Source organism: Pseudopipra pipra, chromosome 4 (assembly GCF_036250125.1).
Source record: "Pseudopipra pipra isolate bDixPip1 chromosome 4, bDixPip1.hap1, whole genome shotgun sequence".
Lineage (NCBI taxonomy): Eukaryota > Metazoa > Chordata > Aves > Passeriformes > Pipridae > Pseudopipra > Pseudopipra pipra.
In genome coordinates this window covers 39,547,304-39,571,584 of record NC_087552.1, presented here as the reverse complement: position 1 = coordinate 39,571,584, position 24,281 = coordinate 39,547,304, and the positions used below count along the sequence as shown (strand labels likewise).

The 24,281-nt window shown below is 33.7% G+C and overlaps 1 protein-coding gene across 1 annotated transcript in view; it reads left to right on the top strand.

The window, feature by feature from the left end:
- The window catches only part of GPM6A (glycoprotein M6A), a 118,875-nt gene that overhangs the window by 57,089 nt on the left and 37,505 nt on the right, over window positions 1–24,281 (top strand). The gene's annotated exons all lie outside the window — the stretch shown is intronic.

Below are 24,281 nucleotides of genomic sequence, written 5' to 3'. Positions count from 1 at the left end.
CAGAAAGAACCGTGTATTGCAGAATACACCATCTAAGGAGTCTTTCTGCTGTGCCTTTTGCAATCGGATATGTCTGTCACGGATTGGCCTCATAAGCCACCAGCGCGCCTGTAGCAAATGTGGATAGAGCCTTCCCAAATCTTCGTTCGCGAAGCCCAGCCATGATGATGACTTCTGTAGTGGAGAACATGTGTAATTAATTGCCCAAAACCAAATAGTATGTTAACCAGATTAGAGGAAGCATTTACTTAAGATCAAGAAACCCTCTGGCATTTCCTTGTCAAATTTGTCAAGAATATCATTAAATCTCCCTCAAACCCTATACTGGTTTTTAAGAGCACCATGTCTTTGGAGGGCAGAGCAGGATGTTCTGTAAAGTTGTCTCTGAGAGCTTTCTCTTTGGCTGGGGAGTCAGTCCCACTTTTAGCTTCACCTCAGGACCCTCATATTGGACATGCAAATAATGCAAATAACTTAATAATCAATAAGGCAGATGAGTCTTATCAAGAAAAAAAAATTCTTAACCTCTTTATTTGTAGGAGAAAAAAAACTACCCTACCCTAAAGTTACGGAAATAGACATTCATCTAGATTGTGTTCTTATTAACTTGTACAAGACTTTGTGCTCTCTTTAAAAATCTGGTGCAAGCTTTTCCAGATTTACATGCCAAAGTTGCATCTTACACTCAACTGAACTCTGCAATGATCTGACTTTGCAGTCATCAAGAACAGGTATTTTGTTGAAGAAGTCAGTAGAATTCTTGTAAGAAGCTGTCTCAGTCTCAAATCAATACTCAGAGACAATATGAAGAGAACAGAGAAAATGTGGCGAAGCTTTAATATCTGACCATTGGTTGAAGACAAAATAATAGTCAGCTGAGCATTCAAGACTAAGCATGCTTTAGTCTTGAATATACCAAATGCTGTCATGAAGAAAGAAAACAACCCTTAACAGTCTTCTATGTTCAAGTAAGGAGAAGGAGAATTTGATGGTATCTTTAGGAGAAAGGTACTGTTTTATTTAATAGTTTCCTTTATAAACAGAAAAAAATTATTCTTATCTTTTCAAAATATGCAAAACAAAATTTAAGACTCTGTCAAAGACAGTTGCATTTCTGAAAGATACTGACAGAGAAGACTCTATCTTTAAACAATTACCAAGCCAGAAGAAATTTCGTAAATTGTATGAGAACATAATTTTTACGGAAGTAGCAGATGCTGTTAGTATGGCCTGCTGACAGTCAAACTCATAATTTAGTAGTATCATTCTCATGAAACTTATTAGGCCACTATTTTTTTTTTTTGCAGAAATAGTCTTTGAATTTTAGCATATATAATTCTTAAGACTTCTGAAGATATTTATCAGTGCTTTATCAGGAAATGACCATGCAGAAGAATTCATTTTGTCTGAATGCTTTACTTAAAGGTGATAATTTAGTCAATTCATTGTGTATTGAAAATCATAGTAAACAAAAATGTTTGACTAAACTTGTATTATTTGTAGCTTACAGTTCCTTGAGAGAATGAAATTCAACCTGCATGAATTTATTTGCAGTGATTTTGTGACGGGATATGTCTGTGTTGTTCTGTCATAAGTAACTCTCTCCCAAACAAATTTATTTTTCTTTTCTTTCTTTAAACATTTTGAGACTGGAAATAAAATTCTTCTGAATTTCATCTCTCTTTCTTCTGATACTGAATTTCACTTTTTTCTCTTTTTTTTTTTTCTTTTCCTGTATGTCTCATTACCAGAACACACAAACATTAATTTAAATAGTCAAACTTCTTTGGATACAAATTTCAATATTCTTCACTACAAAATACAGGAGCTTAAGGGAGGTTTTGTACCACATTTTTGCCATCAAAGTCAGTTTGTTACAAAGTATGTTGAACAATTTTTCCCCCCTGAGGAGAATAATGAACTTATGACTCAGTTCTGACTGAATCATTACTCAGTGTATCAATGAGATATTTCTAGCTGTTTAGAAGTAGTAGGAAAGAAGGAACTCAAATCTATTTATTTGCAAATTTTTTTAAATGTGTGCTTTATGAACATTGTGGGTTTTTCCCCCTTTGGCTGGGTTCTTTGTCTTAAGACAAATTATTGACAGCAGTTTTAACCTGTGCTTCACTGGGAACAAATGCCTTGGCAGCTGGCCATTGTAACAGACTTTCTGTGTGACATGCATATTCTATACTGATCTTGCCAAAGCCTGGTGTTTCAGATAGCTTCCTTTTCAAGAGCAGGTGTTCATTTATTCCACATCATTCTGCAACCTTGGCAGATGAGATAAAATTCAGAGCTAGTGCAAAAGAGCTCATTGATCCAGCTCCATAGAAATAAATCTTGACACTTGGAGCTTATAGTAGAAAATCCAGAAAGAGGAAGAAGAGTGTGAAGTGGTGAGGTAGCTGAGTAGGTATAAGAAAAAATGGTGAGTTATACCAGAACATATTATCACTTTAATTTGTGTGGATTCTGCTTTCTTCAGTGGAATATGACAATTTTCTGGATGGGAATCTTACAGTAGTAGCAAAAGTCCCTTTGCATCCATTCTTCCATTCTTAGCAACACTGAATATATTTTAGTTGCAATAGTTTTATTCTTTATTAAAATAAATCTTTTTACTTCTCTCCTTTTATTTTACTTTTAATATCTTGAATTTATCAATGTTGTTTTAATTACACATATTTTAAACTATCAAAATTTGTCATTAGGGCAAAACACATGCATAGGATTTGATAGTAAAACTGTGCTTGAGAAATGAATATGTGCTAAACCCCCCAAACTAATAGGGAAAATATTTTCAGCCTGTGCAGTCCCATGGATATTGTGCACTTGAGGGAGGTAAATATTTGATAAGTTTCATACTGTAGTAAACTTTATTTTCCATTTACTTTGATTGCCACCACCTGTTTGCTTGCTTAGAAATAGTAGATGCATTTTATCCTTAAATTATTCCTTTGCCTTTGCATAGGCCATGTCAAATTAAACCAGCTGCAAAAAACATTTGTCTTATGCATGTCTTTATTTATCTAATGATCACTATAAATTTTTGAAAACTGTTTACGCCAGAAAAATAACATTTGTAGCTTATTAAGCCTGCTGAGAGAGAAAATGAGCTTACTATAAAAGCTATAGAGTATGTGCATAAAATAAAATTCAAATAGAGCAACCTAGCTTACTCACCTGCTCTGTGATCCAGAATCTTCTTATCACAATGATACAAGAACGAGATAGATGTGTCCAGAGGACCTATTGTAAAATGACAGTGCTTTTAAAGGGAGGAAGAAATAAGAAGCTAAAATATGACTGCAACTCTTGGAGACATCTCTGATCTTCCTTCATGCATAAAAAACTGCTTTGGCATTCTTGTCAGTGTACACTGGAAAGAATGTAGACCAACAACCAAGTGGGTTTCTCAGGTGGATTATGGAGCTTGTGTTGCTATGTGATAACACAACTGCTCTGATGAAGATACCTGAGCTTACTGCAGTGTATATCTGTATGATTTAGAATTCCAGAAATTACTGTGGTACAGTAATTACAGAAATTTACTGGAATACAGTAATTTCCAACAGTGAACTTGAGCTGAAAATGCTCTAGTAGTTCTACTATTTGGGACATGCTTAAAGATCTGAACAGAGAACATACTTTCCACTTTTCAGGATTTAGGACTCCAGATATTTTTTATCAAAATAAATCTAAAGTTCACCAAAGCAAGAAAATATCTACCTTCTAAAATAGATTTACATCTTACCTTTGAATGTAACCACAAGGCAGGTCTTTGTTTTTCTGCTGTACTTTTGAACAGACATTCCAGTCTAGAAATGACAAAAGAAAATTTATCAAAACAGATATGTTCCTGCAAAATATTTTATTCCCATTGAACTAACCTCTTTGCAATGACTTTTTTAAGCAAAACTACTACTGATCAGTCCAACCCTTTTTGAAGAAAAAAAAATATTTATTTTTATATTATCAGCAAGCTTGTAAGATTTTCTTTAGCAGTTCAAGACAAAAACGTGTAGTTACAGTTATCAGTGTCATGCTAACGCTGATATCACAGTGACATACTTTTTCTTCTACATTCTGGAATCCTTTTTCATCTGCAAAGCAGTAGAAAAAGAAACTAAGTTATTATGTATTTTGGACTGACTTAATTTGTTGTAGCATGCTGTAGGTTGATTTTGCATAATTAGAAAGAAAAAGAATTCCGGAGCACTTTGGTTTCACAACATAAAGTTGTGCATGGGGCAATGCAGCGGAAGGAATATTGTGAAAAAAACCCATTAATATTAAGTACTCAAAATATGAAATTATACTTTGAAATAATAGAAGACTAAAGGATTTCTATTTGGTATCTCAACATAATTAAATTTCGCTAGTGATCTTGGCACAAAAATGTTTCAGAGAAGAATATGAAATTATGTTTGAAATATTCTAAAAAATGTTGTACAGAGCATATAAAAAGTATATGCCCTCCTTAGTAGTGGGAATATCTGTTCTTTCTTCCCATGTTTTTTTCCTGTGCTCTGTCTTTCTTTTAAGACTTTTATCCTTCCTGAAAGGAAGTCTAAAACAACATAAACAACTTCATGGGGTTTTAAGAACAGGTTTTAATGAAAAAAACTGATGAAAGAAATTTCATAAAATTTAACTTACATTGTGTTGGTTTTGTCCACTAAATATCCCCCTCTCATGTAAGTGCAGTTGTTTTTCCCTGCCCAAGGGAAAAACCCCTTGCCCCTTGCTCTCTTAACAACTCTTTTACTTTCATTCTGTAGTACATTTGCTCGGGATATACTTAATCCATGGAAAACACTTGTGTAGCTAGGGAAGATAACCACGGGTGTTGGAGAAACTGGACATTGTAAATCTAGTTATGAGGCCTTTAGAGAGGAAAGAAGGGATCCCAGTTGGGAAACATCTGGGGTTAGGAGGAAGTAAACTGCAGAGTACCCATATGCTGACAGATGCCTATGATCAGTCAAAGAGCAGTATTATTATCTTTATTCTTCTGCAAGCAGCAGAAGTATTGACATATAATCCTGGTTCTGGTGATAAAGTGTTTTTCATAGCGTCATGAATACATATGCGTGTATTTGCATTTTAATAGAGAAAATCATGGTGATCTATCGAGCCTGTGTTTCTCTCTTAGGATCTTTTTTAAGGTAATCTTATCTGCAAGTGTGTTCCTACAGCTGTATAAAGTACTAGAGTTTCAGAATAAGACTATTCCTGAAGACTTAAAAACTAATCTTCTAGATTATACAGCTCCTAGAGACTTTCAGTACTGTAAATCTCCTTTTTACCTACAGTTGTCACACAAATGCCTACGGCTAAAACACAGAACAGTGAAAGACAAGAATATAGACTTGGAAATGCAAACTGCACAATAGAAGTAGCTTCTAACATTTTAACTGATTTTGACAAGCAGTAAGTTCATATTTTGTGGCCAATGTCACTGTAAATTTATTTTTCATTTACTGAGAAAGATGTTGCATGGTTTTTGCTAGAAGATTCTTAAAAATATTTTTTCTATGTAAAAGAGCTCGCAGCAATAATAATAATGGTTCTGCAATTTCAACACTGTTCTACTTTAACTTGTGAATTAAGACAAGTTAGCTTTCTCTTTGTTCCAGTTTGTTCATTGTTTTACTGATCTTATTTTTACATTATTTCTGCATTTATATTTGTCTTGTCCTTGTAATACTGGTACACTGATGACTGCAGAAATACTCTTCTCAAACGGACCTGTAATGTACTGCTGTTGACCTTTAAAATATTCAGCTTTTGCTGGGCAGTTGTCAGGGAGATCTTTATCCCTCAGAAAAGCCATTCCTAGATACCTTGAGAACACAACCAGAAATAATATCCATTAGCTTTTTTTTTTTTTTTTTTTGGTGTTTGTGTGACCAGGAGACTAGAGCTTTAGTCTCTCTTCCTAATAAGAAATTATAATCCCCTTCTTTGCAAGAAAGTGTGTGAATAAATTAACTGGAATATGTTCAGTGGTTCCTGAGACCCATCTGGCATTGGATACCAGTATGATGGCCAGGAATAGCCTTTCAGGCTGGGAAACTGTATGTGTGACAGAGTACCTTAACACTGCATGACAAATAAATGTTTCACCAGACTCCCAGGCAATGTACTGGCTGTTTACTCTGACAAAAATTGCACATGGAGCAGAACGTGAACAACATCTTGGTGATACTTAACTATCCTAACTTTAGGTGTGTGGGCACGGGCACTATCTAGAAAATGAACTGTCTTCTTTTTTTAGTGCCATTTTGGAGCCCGTTGAGCCAGCATAGTTCTTCAAAAGCCTGTTCGTAGGAGTCTTTCAAGCTGTAGTAAGGTTTAAAATAAAAAAGACCAAAACAAAAAAAACCTCTACAAAAAACCTTCCATCGGCAGAGCTGCAAATTGTTCCATGCTGAAATACCATCTGGTCTCCAAAAGAAAGGATTTTTACTAGAATGCAGTATCTGTGGCTAAAGATGCTCCCTGCGGTGTGTTTTGCAGCTTTCCTTTGTTGTCCTTGCCCTTCCACATTAGATACTTTCTGCAGTCTTTGACTTCTTATTAGTTGAGTGGATCGGAAGTGTATACTTTCTGTCTGAAAGTATGCCCAAGTCTTAGAAGAATCCTTAGGTTCCTTGTAGTCCTCCAAAGTATCATATTGACCTTTTCATGTCTTTTAGAGTGATTTTCCTCAGAAGGTACTATTCGAGAAAACAGAAGAAAGTCTTTTAAGGTCATTTAGATGAGCTCATATAAACATATTGCCATTTGTGCTTTGTGGAAATGAGCAGTGTTCTTTCATTAGAGGATGTATACTTGCAGATTCATTAGGATTTTTTTACTGAGCTCACTGGAACTTGTTGGCAAAATGTACTGCCAACCTTCATGTTTGTGCTCCCTTAACCTCTAGAAAAGTTTGTTTGGTTTGAGGATCTAATGAAAACTATGCTTGTTTGGCCCTGTTTTTCTGGCCCTCCTTGTCAGCATTTTAGGTGTATGAAATTTATATTTATTTGCAAATTTAAGCAGAATAACCTGTCTTACTTTAGAATCAAATGTTTAGAAGGAAATGTGAATCTTCTATAGTGACAGCAAATACAAGTTTTCCGTTGTTATATTTGACAATTTATGTAAAATGGAACTTTTTTCTTTGCTTTTCTCTCTGAGAGCTGCCCTTTAATGCAAATTCATTTGCATAAAACTATATGGCTACTTGTATAATACGAGTTGCTTTCTGCTATACGTGTGCCATTCTTCCATGGCTCAGAGTCCAAACACAAGCCAACTTCAAAAAAAATCCAGCTTTAATCTACAAATTCTAAGGATGGGTTTCGGGAGGCCACTTTGTGTGATTGTAGGTAGTGTTTACTATATTTTATTCAGAAGGCCATTGGGCTCCTTTCTTTTGGTATCTCATTGAACTGCAGGAATGTAATTATTTGATTTCAGGAATGGGATTATTTCTTCTTTTGTACACATCATCCTTATTTTTATATCCTCAATTCACTGCTTTTAAAGTGTTTATAAAGTTATTTATTTTGTTGTAGGAGAAGCATTTGTACTCTCAAATACTATTAGCAGATCATGCCTCAAAAAAGAAGAAAAAAGTAGTGTCCATTTTCATCTACATTGCTTTGGATCTCATATTACCTGTTTTTTTGGCTTACTTATGGACTCCTTCAGTTTCTGCTTTGGATACTAAAATTCTGTTTAAAGCTATATGTAAACATTTTGAGATTTTGACCTCACTCAGAATCAATAGTCTGAGTACACTGGTAGTAGCCTGAATTTTCAGTTTGCCAAGTTTGGTGAACAGATTTTGGTAGTGTTTTCCATTAAAAAAAAAAGAAAACAAAACAGAAAACAACCTAACAATTTTTTTTTTTTTGCAATGTATGTCTTTGTCTATGTAAACCCTCTCTTGGTGTGTAATGTTGAATAAGGATAAGGAAAGGCATACAAGAAATTATGTAACATGAAAAGGAAGATGTTGCCTCAGCTTCTATATGCAGTGTCTACATTCTCAATAGGGAAGCTAGTCTGTAATGTCTGTTTGGAGCCTTTGTGGTATTACATGTAAGGTAATCTTGTAGCATTGCTGTAACTCTAAATTCTTGCTCTTTAATATGCTCGATAAGTGCACATTTACCTCCCTGACCACGCGTCCTGCATCCACACTGAGATTTGCCCATCAGGAATTGTCTAAATATTCAAAAAGCAACTGTGCTCACAGTGTTCAGTGATTTTTGTGAGCTACACAAGGGGATCATTTACTGCAAATTGATTTTTTTTTCCATCATCTCCTTGAATGACTTCTACTAGCCCAGGAAGCAGATGAAATCCCTGGAGGCAGATGAATTCTTATTCCTGTGCTAGTGTCTGTAACCTAGCTTGGTTACTATTAATCCATAATTGAAAAGTGATTGGCAAAACCTGTGTAACATACCAATATGCTCCTTGGATTAAGGTGGAATGGAATGTCAGATTCTGGGTTTTTTATAAGAATGCAGCAGAGTGACTAACAGTGATCTGAGCACAATTTTGGAAATTTCCCATGATATTTATCTGCAGCATCTAGAATTAGAGTCAATTATAGTTGTTACAATAGCAGTTAGAACACTCTTTTTAATGCTCCCTAATGACGTTTGCCTTCAGCATACACAGCTCCAAAATCTTCATGTAGAGAGGAGATCATTGACTTTGGAGAGAACTCTTGTGCATTCTTCTGCACTCAGGCGCTGTTAGATTGGACTGTGTGTAATGAAAAAGTCTGAAGGATTTGTCTTTAGTAAACTGAAAAACCAGCATTATAAATCCATACCAATATTGTGTCAATGTTATTGGCAAAGTATGTGTAATTCAAACATTTTTATAACATTTTATGTGTGAGTTGTTTGCAGTTTGCTCATGCTTTGTATGTCTTAGCAAACAGAGAATATCGTAACTTTCCATGTTGGATAATATTCTGTTCATAAAATAGAAATTCTCAAATCAATATTGTTTCAATAAATTAAATAGTAAACTAGTATCCTGGTTTCTGCTGTCATCTATGACATCTGGTTGCAAACTTTTATTGAAATGTGAATGCCATTAACTTGTGGGGTTTTTTTTATGCATAGTTAATCTTCTTGTTTGTATGCTTTCAGTGGTGTTGACATCTGATCAGAATAGCTGGAGTTCACTTAAAATTCGGTATTTTAGTCTATTTTGTTTTGCATACATTGAGGATTTGGTCTGCAAAACAGCTCTCTTCCAAATCCTTAATCCTCTATGTGATGTTTACTGCTCTCAGGTTTTTTCCTGTGTTGCATGTTCAGAGAAGACAGTCCATATGCTTGGCAAGTGAATCAGAATAAGTTTGTCTAGGATGCAGCTAATATAAGTTATTACAAATGAAAAGTTCAGAACTCTTCAAGTACCTCCACGCAGAACAGGTAATGCAAGAGACAAAGTAGGAAGTTTGTATTAATACTTTGTTTAGAATTCATTGGAAAAAAAACAGAAATAGATAATTATATAGTGAACCAAAGCCTTTCCCTGTCTTGTTTCCTTGAAGTCTTAAAATACAAGGAGCATCAGTTGTGCGTTCTGTATACAACTTTTCTATCCTGAAACAGCTTAAGTTGTGAAATCTGTTTCTTTTATTAGTTATTAACTCAGAGAAATCACTTGGCTTTATCAAAAACTGTTTTTTAAATTTTGGCTTTAATCAAATCTTCAATATAAAAACAGTTAAAAAAGAAAATTAGCTTAAATTTAAACATCCATTTGAAAATGCTAAAACATTTTAAAAACAAACTAAAAAAAACATTTGAAAAATCTGTGAAAATCATAATTTCCCTTCCAACAGATTAGTTTAAAGGAATAATATTTTCTGGAATGGTTGGGGAGGGTGGGTGAAAACATTGCTCAAAATACCTCTTAACATAGTCAAAACTCTTTTGCCAGTCTGTACAGCTCTATGCAACCCCTTCACTACCTCAAAAAGAAGTGTAGTGGCAGCCAAAATAAATGAATTGTCTACTTGTAGTTTGTATGGATTGTATTAGATCACAAATGTGTCTGATTCTTCCATTTTAAAAATTTTGTCTATATTGCCATTGTGAGTAGCCTGATGGTGTCCTGTTATCACACTGTAACAGCTTTTGAGTACGACACAGCTTTGTTCTCATATGCAAGTGATGAGTTTCCTGTGTAAATGTAGGCCAAGGTGTGTTCCTGGAATAATGGCACTGCAAAGGCATACTGGAAATCCCAGGCAGAATTGTTTATTTTTGCATTCTCAATCCTAGATATAATTGCCATGAACATACAAATTTATACAGTAGAAAAGACACATTCTCCATTTGCTTTTCAAAAAACTGCTGTTTAAACTAAATTAACTTGTGTAAATACTTATAGGTAAGTATGTTATGGATACACATAGATCCATATCTTTTACAGTAGCAAATTATTTTTCTTCAAATGTGCTTGTCTTTGTTTTATTTTTTTTTTTAATCTCAAACCTTTCTGCCTGTTGACCTTTTCACTTCTATATTTTTTTCATTTCCCAGGAGTAACATATATTGCTCTTAGCATAGTGATACAATGAAGAGACTGTACAGGAGCTCAATAAGACTTCCTGAGACTGTGACCTTTTTTAAATGCTAAATGGCTTACTTCTAGAGATAGCTGTGCTATTCTAATTAAATTAGTGCAGAAAGGATGAAATGGATTAATTTTGACAGTTTCAAGCTTTAAAAAATAGTAGTTTACAACTATTGTGACTTTAATTTTAGTGTAAAAGTTTACGTTTTCAGTTCTTGAAAAAAAAGGGTTTTTTTAACAAAGTTATACATAACATTAAACTGCTTTATCAAACAAGTGTTAATGCTATTCAGCTCGTGTTTATTGAGTGAGTAAGTAAACTTTTAAATTGAACATAATAAAATGAAAACAAATTTGATATTCACCAAATTTGACCATAGTCAACACAGGACTTATAACAGCAATCTTAGGTAAAGATCACTGCTGTAAAAAAGACAAATGCCTTTTCTTTGTATAGTAATAACAGGTATGTGTTCCTAAAGTATCTGTTCCCTTTCTGTAGTGACCTTACCTTAAAGCACCAGCATATTTTATAAGATAATATGTTACATTAGAAAGCTTTTAAGCTCAAAACTTTTGAGCATAGGAGAAAAATCATTTGTGTCTCAAAAACAGGCTAATACATTCTCTGGAAATTTTCTATGTTTAACCACAATAAAATAACTACAAATCTTTTACGTAAAGAAAATCCAATATAAATCTTACATACTATAAATAGAATTTGAAAGACTTTTTTTCACTACCAAAGTACTAATCCTTTTTTGAAATATTCTTTTGAACTTATCTTTTTATATCTATACTTTCTTTCCAAATATGTTATATTGTCTTCTTGAGTTTTGCTTTGATTTCTCTTTCTGGAACTGCTTCAGTTAAATAATATACTGGAAGGTAGTTATTGCTTGCTGTGAAATGTGACAGTAGAGAGCATCCTATCACACTGGTGTAACTGTGAAGAACTACAGAGCTCTCTGTCTGTAGAGCAAGCCAGCAGAACAGGAGATACATGAGAAATGAGAGCCAGTCACCTTGTATCATGGCTTCTGGAAAGTGCTTTCTTATTTCAGGATTGACCTATCTTTTTTCTGTTTCATGTAAAATCTTTCATTTCCTTAGTATTTGGAGTTTAGAAAAAAACCAAAATTTGTAATAATAAAGCATTCTAAAGCCAACATAAACCATACATAAAAACTGCAGGCATTTCCTGTTTTAAAGTTAGGTAAGGACATAGGAAGGTGCTGCTGGTTTATAAATATTAGATGATATCTGTATCTATTCAGACTGTCAATGTACTGCTGAATTTCATGCAGTCTTGTAGTCCCACATTTTGAGCAAATCAAGTGTAGATATATTTCATTATACATTATCTGCAATCCATAAATTAATACTTGATTTCTTTCTACAAAGAAATTTAGAAACTTTAGAAAGAAAACTCTATTTAAGTTACGGTCTTAACACCATTTAGTGTAAGGTTTAAGTTGACCCTGCTTGGACTCATAATCAGTGGTTAAAAAAGTGATTAGTCTGTGACCATTAGGATAAAAATATTAAATGGAAACTTCATTTTTATTTTTTAGCATATTTCCTAATTTTTATTGTCTTTGCTCTTTCACAGATTTTTTTCTTGCTCTTTTGTGTGCCTGTCTTAAAAATAGTTCCCTTACTTTAGGTTTCTGTGAGGGGAAAAAAAGTCTCTGATGCATAATAATTATATTTCACGTTCTATGCTCTTGAAGAACTCTTTGCAGTGTTTTATATTACCTTCTCATTCTTCAATTTATTCTTAGCTAAGAAAATAAGATCAACAGGTTCAAGAAAGCACAGAATCAGTAGAATATTCTACTTTTTGCATCCTTTCAAAAAAATTAATTTTTTTTCATTGAAGAAAGACTTAGGGGCAAAAAGAACTACAAAAACAGAAAGCTACAGGATGTCTAACTTGAAAATATATTAAAATTTATTAGTGACTTTTAGCATCCTATCGAGTTTTGACTAAACTATAAACTTTAATGAAAATAATTGTATCTAGGTATCTTACAAAAGAACCTTTGTGAAACAAGAAAGTAGTTTTCATGGAAAAAGAGCAAATGAATAAGAGTAATATGAAATATTATTTCAGAGTCTGTTCTTGAAATGAAATTTTCTTGTCTGTTTCCCATGTATTAGCTGTAAATATCTTTTACTATTTCAATACAAAAGTATGTATGCTTTTTCCATTATACATCAAGAGTGAAAATGAAATGCATGCTTAAAGCATATTGATCTTTCACTAGGTTCTAATCTGTTTGGTTGAGAGTCAATTTCCTCAATACGGTTATTCATTCCTTTACTTTAAAAATTGTCACTGCATTAAATACTTGTTGAGATTTCTGTTCCTGCTGGAATCAATAATAAAGGCTGTTTAACTCCAGTGGGAGATAGCTTAGGTTTTAAATATATGATCTATTTGAAGCCAATAGAAGTTGGTTGCAGAGCTTTCTGTTCACAAGAAATACATTACTTAACCCGAGATCTTGGTAGGATGTAATTACTCTGTTCCAGTAAAAACCTTTCTGTTTGATATCACTAAGATTATTAGTTGTAGACTTAAGAAATTATGTAACACACTGGTCCACAGAGACTTTGCTTATGACCTGTATCTTTAAAGTTGCTATCAATAAAAATAAAAAATATGTAAATTTGCACTGATTAAATGATACCTGTAGATTGTTTATTCTAAATTCACTGGCAAACACTTATGTTTGTGTTTTATTTATGTCTGAAAACTATTTACTGATAGTTTCATAAGTTTTTGGTTTTAAATGAGATTAAGCTGTTAATTACTATATAGAGCAGTTCAAGTAGTACATTTTAAAGTGTCATACACATTCACATGTATTTTTTGAAAAATATGTGCAATGGCATTAATTAGTTTCATGGAGTAGTTTTCCACCTAACTGGTCCTGTCCTGAAGGATAATGGCTATCTGCCCCATCTATTTCTTAATATTTTTCCTTTCTGAGATGTAAGAATGACAGTCATATAATGCTTCTATTAAAAGGTTATGGCTTTCTTTCCAGAAGAATTCAAAATTTCAGACTGAAGCTTTCTATAATTCTTTTTTCTGCTACTTTACTTGGAGTTATTCTACCCTTTTGGGTAGTAAATGGGACAACCTGTACATGTCTGTTTCATTGAGGAATATCTCAATGTTATCTCAATGTTTTGGAGAGGAGTGGTGGAATTAGACGGATAAAACAAGAGTGGGGAGAGAAGTGCACATTCCACAGAGCAGCTGAGCTTTCTGTCTTCCAGCTTTGAAGAGAATTAGCAAGATTATCAGCTCTGATTGTTTCTTAGGCAAATAGGTGTTCAAGGGAATAGGAGTAGCCAAGATGAAGACAGTCTGAGGGTAAAGGGAGCAGATGAAGCAAAGGGAAACTTTTGAGATAAAAGTGATATAAAATATGAGGACATAGAATCAGAAATTGCATATGATGTAGAATAAAGGGCTATATAATGCCAAGTAAATGAAAATTTTAATTGCTACTGTATCCAAAGGTCCAGGCTTTTTGAGTTCTAGAAATCCACTGCTATCAGCTAATAGCTGTACAACCTACAGCCCCTGTCTGCTTCAGCAGAGAAAAGATTTGTAAGGTAAAAAAGATCATTTAAGGCAGCTGAATATGTGGTATTTTATTCATATGCTTCTGGCCACTATGCCCTGCAGAGCTGCTGGAAAATTTCCTGAGATCAAGGTATTTACAACTTACCTTTAATTGTATTTTTGTTATTTCTGAGTTTTAAACACAGAGAATTGGAAATGTCAACAGCAAAATGTGCTTTCATTATATAAAGAGCTATATATGTGTAAGTACTCTGAGAAGTCATATTAATCTTATTCTGAGTGCCAAACTGAAAAGTCACTTGGCAAATAACCTGTTGGTTCCTCTTTTACACCACCTAAAAAAAAGGAGGATGCTAACTTCTCTAAATTGAAGATGTTTAAAACCACAAATACCTATTAAATATATAAGAGGTTTGTAGAACATTCTATTTAAACAGATGAGTGCACAGAAAATTCATTGTCCAATGTTTTCTGTGTTTGTAAGATTTGGAAAATGAAAGAAAAAAGTGAATGAGAAAAAATTAGTGCAGAATTACATTTCAGTACATAATCCATAGTAGCTTTCCATTTGGAAGAAATAGCTCTTTTCAAGGCTGAGGAAAAGAATTGAGGAATTAATTCTATGAACTCTAGATGAGAGAGATGAAAAGGATACTTATTTTCTAGTTTTATGATCCATAGCCTTGTCATTCACTTTATAATGAGCATATACTAAATGTTGCATGGAATTAATGTTCTTACAAAATGTTATTGTTTTCAATCAGATCAAACCAGAAACATTTATATTGTTCCAATAATCATCTATGCATTATTGATACATATAACATTTTTATAACCTATTTATTAACAATAATGCACATTTATTTAATGTGCAAATCTAAGATACATGATATATAAAAATACATGTAATGGACAAACTGTTTGAATTAATTGACCCACTTCTTCATTCTTTCTATCACATTTGTGCAACTAGTTTGTTTCATTCCTGTCCCCTTAGCTTTTGAATGATTTTGAAGCTGACAAATGTTGTCTATGTTAAATCAGCCAGAAGGTTTTTTTAAGATTACAAAGATTGACTGTGTTATGCCTGACTAATTTGTATTTCAGGCAGTGACTGCTCTGTGTCAGTAACCTTAATACTTATTAACTGCTAGATTAAGATTTGTCTCATTAAACAGTAATAAACCTAAAGTACTGAAGACTCTATAACAGCTAGTCGCAGCACAGTTTTCTGTACATTGAAATAATCATCAATATCCCAAATATAAGGATTCATTTCTGTTTGTAGTTTCTTTCAAAGATGTGTGTACATTCTTGCATGTATATACATATATTATTTTAGTTAATACTTTCTCTAAAAAAATTGCATTGTTTTACTTTACAAGCTGTAACAGTGCCTGTAAAACCAATCTTCTCAAGCACGTACAGTTCCCTCTTCTGATGTTTTCAGTTAATAATTTGTTCCTCCCTCATGAGAAGCATTATCTACTTGGGCCAAGAAAAACAAAACCAGTATGGATATTTATAAATATCTCACATGTAAATTTTTCTTCTTTGAATGTGAAACAAAAAAGGTGTCATATCTACTGATATAATGCCATTTAGTTCTGGATATCTACCTCATATTCTGTATTTTATTGAAGTTACAGTTTTAATTTGATTTTAAGTTGATGAGACAAGCCACATGTTTTCAGTCAAGCACATGCTCAATGCCTTACTAAATGGAGCCTTGTGTAGGTACCTAAATAGTAACTGAGCCAATTTCTTTGACAAGCCATGAGGTGTGCAGCCAGGAGCTTTTGCTTAAATTAGTTCTTTGTTAAAATTACAATTGACAGGGCTGGGAAAGGTAACACTGATACTTTAAAGGAAGCATACAGCATGCAGGATGATTTACCTGCTCATCAAAGAAGAAGAAAAAAAAATAGTGATGAAAAGGCTGTTTCCTGTCTGGCTGGCAAAGAAAATGAGACATTTTTCTTTAAAAAATTAGTTCCATTTAATCCAAGATAGTTTCCCTTTGTTGTTGAGAGTTATGGAGGAGGAAAGAAATACAGAGTAGCTCTTTGGGATGTTGTGCAGTCTCTGATAAAGCTTGGAATGCACCTTCACTACATGAAATCTAGACCTTTGATCATGATTCATGATGAGACTTTCCTGCCAAGCCACTTATTCTCTGCTGTCATTACATCTTAGATTTGCATTTTGCCAAAAGGTACTAATCAGGTGTAGTGCTTCACAGTGCTTTTTTATTAATATATCATACCTAGTGATTCACATAATTCATTAGAAAGTTATCCAAGTGCAACAAATACTTTGGCAGAATACTGTGGTGCAACAGAGGAATTCAACAAGCTGTTTGGTCGTTGATACAATCCAGTATGATGGAAAATTAATTTTTGTCCTTCCGCCATTGAGTATTGCTGAAGTATGACCAGTGAAAGATGGGATGAAATTATTGTACATGGTGGTTAATTCAGATTTGCCTTTTTACATATATTCAACAGATAGGCTGGTAGATTTTTCGTTTAATTCTCTTTCCTGCTGGACATTATAGTAGAACTCTGTGTGTGCATATATATGTGTATATGTTATTTGTATATTTATCCATATATATCTGTGTCTCAGTTATCCAGGAAAAGAGACTGTTGATAGCCTGTTTGGGTTTTTTTGGTGGTTTTTTTTTTTCGCCTTCAGATTTCAGAGTAGTTAAGACAGATGGAACAAGAGAAACATGTTTGTTATCTTGGGATAAGTACATACATGACTCCCAAACTAGGAGAAAGAGATGACCACTTATTCCTTGTTTAACTTGCCATACATTGTGCTTTGATGAGAATTAAAACCATGTTTCTTTGTGTAATCTCTGTCTTTAAACTTAGATGACAATTGATTTTTAATATAATTTAGATCAAATATAAAATACATCTTTAATTTGGCTTTGAAAGTTTATTGTATCTGGTGATAGTAACCCAGAAATTATAGATCTCTGCTATGTTGATTTGCTAAAAATAGTTGTTTAAATAGATCAGTGTTATAGATGAAGATTTCTTGGAACAATATTTCTTCTCATTGAGAAAGTAGCTTATTTCATTTTACTACCACGCTACATTAAAACAGTTGATTATTTAGAATCTATATAAGCAATCCATTCAAGATTTCATTAACTTGAATATGAGTGAAGAAATGTGTTCAATGCATATGATGAAAATGCAAATCTAAGTTATATTTCTGATGTAAGAGTACCATGATTTGTACTGAGCTTGCTGAATTAATTTTTTTTTCTCTAGTGAATACAGTTTTTTAAACATTACAATTTGAACTGGAGTACTGAGTGTTTAACAAGGGACAAGGGACAACAAGAACAAGGGGCAGTTCTGGATGAAATCATAGCTGATTTTAAGCCGTGTACAAAAATGTACAAATTCTATTGCCTTTGTTCAGATTTAATTATTATTTTCTGTTACTCAGATCAAGAGAGCATCCATATGAGTAAGAGAGGGAGGGATTTTGTGTACTGTACTATATTTTATTAAAATACCATGTAATCTGAAGATCCCTACATTTCAAATGAAAATAACAATGAAAAAAATAATTTTACATTCATAAATGAGTTTTTAAATCAGGTCTTTGAAGGTCTTAGTAGTTTTCCTTTTGAAAAAAAATGTTTTGCTGTGCAATTTTCTTGCATTCCATGACACATTTGAATTTACATTGGACTACTGACCTGAGATGGTATTAGAATTCTAAAATCTCTAAATAAAATTTCTCAGAGAATTAAATTCGGTTTAGAAAAGGGCTTTTTACAACAGTATCTGTTGGTCTGTATTTTCTTAGTACAAGTGCAGAGCAATCTTGTATTGATATAGGGTGGAGTAAATAACAGTTGATTATTTCAATTTTATTTCTGTGAGCCTACTAATAAAAAAATGCTATTCCTTTTCTTTTGCTGATTACAGACAAGATTCCAAATATTTTCTGCAGTTCAAAATGTGCTGAAGGACCAAATATTTCACCTTTACTGCTTCAATTTCAAGTATTTCAGCGTTTAGCCCTGTAAGAAAACATGAACTCCTAAAGTTGGCAATAAAGATCTGCATCTTTTGTTACTAAAAATTTCCTCACATACACATGCAGTTTCTTCAGTCTCTTAAGGCTCCATTTTCAGACCACTTTATTATATGTATGCAATTTTTCTTCTCATTTTTGTTTTCAAACTCCTTTTAAGGATTTTATAATTTTTTTAATGTTGGTGAAAATTCTTTGTATAACCTAAAGACAAAGTGTAATGGTATGTAATATGAGAGAAAATTGTGGATCTTTATGCTGCAATATTATCATTATTATTGTTGGTCTGGGGGGCAGTGGGGGCTGTGTGGAGACTTGACATGTCCATGGTGAGATAATCTCAGTATCATTTAAATATCTTAAGTAACTTTCTTATGATGACTGAAGCTTAGAGAATCATAGTCAGTTGGGATAGATGTTGCACAGGTAAATATGTGAATGGAGGAGTTGTGTGAAGTTATGTTTCTACAGAGGGAGAATTTTTGGATACAGTATAACCGGATTACATCCCCACTACTTAAAGTTATCACCTTGGATGGGGGATTCTTATGAGCAAACATGCACAACGCACAACCTTAGGTATTTCAATTTAGTTGGATAAATTTTGCATCTAAATAAGAAAAAGTCTTTATGATTCCTCTTAGCCTTGGTCCCAGGTTGAGTACAGTAACTGATGCAATTATTAACTGCAAAATTACTGTAAAGACCTAGGGACTAGCATTTTGATTTTTGGTGTTAGCTGATGTCTGATTAGCTAACATGTAAGGAGATAACAAGTCAAAGTAGATCCAGTAATGATACACAATTTAATGTGTAAAAGATACCTGCATATTTGTTTTGTATTTTCTTGCAATTAGTCAGCATTTTTCCTGAAAATCCTTTTGTGATTTTGTTGGGGTATTATTCTTGCTTTTTGACGTAACGTGTTGCTTTACATGCTTAACAATTCGATCAAAATACTGTCTAGTTTAATTTTCCACTGTGGTCCTAGCAGTCAGGATCTCAGAATTAATTTTGTAGCAAAAGTACTTTTGTTGCTTGATAGCTAATTCTGTAACAGTAATCATTCTAACTGAAAGCTAATTTAAATGAGAAGTCATCTCCTGAGTGAGACTAAGAAAGGTATTTTAGTTTTTAGCATCTTGTATAACAGTGGAGGGTGGGAGCAGAGTGGGGGTGTATCCCATAAATGATCCTGGGACACAGAGGGCAAATATGTGGGATTGTGTATGCAACCCTTCTCGAATACGTTTTTCAGATCAAAGTACAGGGGTGATCTTTGCCAACTCATTCCAAAATGTTGCTTCACCTCATTTGCAGCTTAGTAAAACCCCATCTTGAATGTCTTGTCTTTCTTCTGTACTTGGGACAATATTAAAGAAGCTGGATTGCTTCTGTGTGTTGCTATACTGTGATGCCTTGGTGACCAGTTTCAGATCAGAAAGTCTGGCCAAGTGTTGAATAATTTGAGGGGGTTTTGATGCTAGATATAAGTAAAATATGTTACTTTTTCTTCAGTACAATGTGTTTGATGGGTGTATTTATCAATTAAATAATTACATAACAGTAGCTTGACTTCTTGAGGTTAAGTCTACCTTAATAGAATTCAGAACTTAATCTGCATGTTTCATGATGGTCTGTGAAACTGTATTTCTGTATTTGAGTTGATTGGCCATGAAAGCTGTGTGACAAGTGGTACAAATTTAGATATAAAAAAATGCATACCTAACCAGGCATGGAAGGCAGAGAAGATTTTGTTACTTTGTTTATTTCAAGTTTATATAGTTCTCTTGCATTTTTCTTTGGCTCTGCTGTCCTATCTCCTCATATTAGAAAGAAAATTCTTTAATAAAAATAAGAAAAAATGTTATTAAAATGTTATATGATCATCAGAGGTACTTGTTCCCATTGGAGACGTAATTATCTGTGATTAATCAGTAATGCTTTGGAGATGTAGTTGTCTGTGATTAATCATCCTAGATGTTCTAGCTGAAAATGCCTTGGAAAGAATGAAAAAAGCAAACCCAGAAATATTCTCTATGAAAAACCATATTCTCTATGTTTACTTTTTATGTATTTTTTAATATTTATTTTCTTCATGTTAATGTCTAGGGTGAATGGATTTTCTTATCCACTAATGTAAAAGACAGTAGCATAATTGCATTTTAAAACTGGTTCTGATATCATTGATTTAAACTTCAATTTCACAGACAGAAGTGGGAAGAGATGTAAGTCCTGAATCTTTTTTTTCCTTCTTTTAGATGTACTGGCCAGAAATGGATTAGGTGTTTTATTTGTCAGGTGTATCTCCTGATCTGTACTGAGGAGGCAGAGTTCAGATGCCACTAACACATAAACAAAGAAATTATTGTGGTGGTGCAATTTGTGTGCCTAATAAGATGTAAATCACAGGGACAATTTCTTCTGCTGCTCAAAATCTAAATCCTTTGCCTTCTTAATGCAGAGAAGAGGTTGTATAAACAGAAGGTCAACTTATGTTTGGCTAGGGCACTTGGAGATGTGTTAGAAAATTTGCACCCAAAACCCAGAAACTAGAAGAGGTGTGCACAGATTTGCCTATATAAGGAACACTTTTCAAGCCCTTTAAAGCAGAAGTTTAGATATCTACATCAAGCATATTTCTGATGTAGACCAAAAATTGTACTAAGAGAAACAAAGGTCTATGAGATCTTTGCTGACTGGAAGGTAGATGTATATAATGCAACATTAATGTGCTTCATTTTGATAGATGAATATAGCAAGTATTTGAAGTTTTATTTTATCCATGTAAAATAAAATTCCTTGTCTTGTCATCTTCTCTGTATTTCATGATTAAATTTTCTCTATGGAATGATTTTGATAAAATAAAGAAAAAACAACAGTACAGTTCATGTTGAAAGCCCCAAAGAATAGTGGTTTTGATTAGTTCCGATGGTTTTAGTAAAGGCACATGGTCCCAGGAGATCTAGATTTTTACCTGAGGGAAAAATATTGGTACATATAAGCAAAATAAGTACAGTAGATGCTGAATTATATAGCATGAGCTTACTGTGAAAAGTGAACTCTGTGAAAAGTACTGAAAACTGTATTTGAAGATGAAAACAAACATCAAAGCAACATAGAGTCTTTTTCATCTTTCCTAGTAATTATTTCTGTGATTGTATGTTTTAACTGCCTTGTGAAGATGATATTCAGAGCGGTGAATGACTGCCTGTCTCACACAGACATTCACACATTGCGCAGCTGAGTCACAATTCTGTACTGGTGGTTCAATATCATTGTGCAAGTTAAAATAGCATTTCTATTGTTCTGTTATTAAACAGCCATTTTCAAATTCTGAACAACTGAAAGAAAAGAACTGGAGCAAATGCTACCCGCAGCACATTACCTCATGTTGTATGAATGATGTGTGATAGCCATTTTAAAATTTTAGTCCTGATTCACTGGTTTTCTCTAGTTTTGAGTTGATTTGACAACCCTGAAAAGTCTAGAGTTACTCATGAAATGAATAGTGAGAAAGGTAGTAAGCCTATGGAAGAGCTGAATAAATGAGCAAGGCCTTGAGAATACCTAATAATCTGAAAATTTAATGTGTTTGAATTAATTTTTTTCTGAGTTTTTTTTAATGAGTGAAAAGATCTTGAATTGGTAAAATATTCTACTACTAAAAGCTTCCCTCAAAGACTTATGAGCGTGAACAGTTTTAATGCAAGAGATAAATAGAAGCACTTCAAAAACTATGAATCTGTTTCAGTTATTTTTCAAATTTTGAAACAATTGGGGGGAAAAAAGGGATTTATTTCTGATTAAATTTTCCATTGTATTGCTCCTTTTTATATGTCATCACTTTATTGTATTATGCAGTTTTTACTTTGTTATGCTATTTTACTCTATTTTTTACAGTCATGGCTAGGCTTCGCAAACGAAGATTTGGGAAGGACTCTACCCACATTTGCTACAAAACCCACATTTGCTACAATATTTTTACAATGTTTCACTATAATAAAGCTAAAGCAATATTAGTGACCCTGGGTATTGATGACATCTTATTTTGTGACCTCTGGGTGTGTGCTCAACTCTCACTTGACCTAGAGAGTGATGTGCAGCAGCTTGCAGGAGGTATTGCACAGCCAGCCTTTTCTGCATAACAATGCTCACAGCATTAAATACAGCAGTGTTATGTGGGTGTGGCCTTAATGAAACTTCTTCCAGTTCAGACTATTAGCTGTTCTTATTCTTGTGTTGTCATTTCTTTAACTTTCTCTCTTCCAACTTCATCTTTCTTGGAAGAGGAAAAAGAAGCCTTTACAAAATCTCTCTTCCACTACTCTGCCCTAAGCTATTGCAATATCAAGAAACACTCTCCCTACAGTCTATGTGTCCCTGAAAATATTTAGGTGTACCTTATTTTTTCATCTTTGACTTTACAAGCCCTCATACATCACTCTCATTATCAGTCTATTGTAATCTCTCCCCTTCTTTTTACTTTTTCATATAAAGCCTATGGATGTACAATGGTACTAATTTTCTGAGGCTTTTTCTGTGCTGAAAATTGCAATGGGAATTTTTTAATAAACTCTGATGTCAAGCAACTACATATATACCTGTAGTTCTTGTTCAATGTATATCTTTTAAATATATGTTAATTTTTTTGCCCTTTAGATAGGAGATTTTCCAGTGAATGATTCTTTTCTAGTATTTGTGTAGGCTTTTAAACACTGAGGAGTTTACCACGGTTATTATTAAGGGTAATCTTAGAAAACAGAACCAAAGGAATTTTAAGAGGTTTCCTTACAATGCAGAATTAGTTACTTCAAAAGAATTTGTTTATCTTCCTAGTCTGTTCCTTAGACCTTGCACTGATGAAACACCCACAGAGTTTCTGGGTATAAGAGCCCCATAGTCTAACAATCACTGTGAAGAAAGACACAAAGTGATCACTGGACATTCAAAGCTTTGTGCTGCTGAATATGAAAGCTCCCCACTGCCACTCTACAGGAGAATGACATGAATTGCAAGATGTGTTCTTCATCCAGAGTTGCATGGGCTCAGAGAGGGGGAAGAAAATGAAATACTGTTACCAAAGTATTGGAAGCATGGAAAGTGTTACGCCCATGGTGTGTGTGATGGCTGCTGGAGGTGGGCAACTTGTACAACAGGTTACTCAGCAAAACTTTGGCAGCAGTTAAAATATACAAATTTGCACATTTTACATTTGGTATTTTACAGTTGGCTCTGCTATAGCAAGTTGTCCTTAGCCAAAAGAAGTCTCAAACTATAACTTTCTTTATATTTTTATAAAGCTAGCATGCATAATTGGGAATTATTTTGTCTTTTACATGCTTAGAATATTCAATATTCAGTATATTATATTTTTCTGCCAGAAACTATCCAGCCATTGGAATACTGCCTTTTGTAGTATTCTTTACATGTACAAAAATATCAAGAGGTTTCTATTTAAGGAAAATGTGTGTATATTTGAAAATGGCTTAAATTCTTCGGAGAATCTTGCATATAAGTAGCTGCTAAACATATACATACATACATACATACATGGCTGGGCTTCGCGAACGAAGATTTGGGAAGGCTCTATGCACATTTGTTACAGGCACGTTGGTGACTTATGAGGCCAATACGTGATAGACATATCCGATTGCAAAAGGCACAGCAGAAAGACTCTTTAGATGGTATATTCTACAGAACACGGTTCTTTCTGCGTTGCCTTTTTTCCTCGAGGGTGATCCTGTGTGTGTTCTCAAAGGAGACAGCTGCGTTATAGATGGTGTGTCTCCAGGCCTCCCGATTTGAGGCCAGGGTGGACCAGTTATGGTGATCAATATGGCCAAGGCTGTGATGTTGTTTCCTGCTAAACATATATATATATGACAAATATATATATATCACAGATTTATATTTGTTCATTAAAAGTAGTAAATGAATGAATGAATGTTTGAACAGATAGGAAATTCTTACTTTTCTTATCTAGCCTAAATGA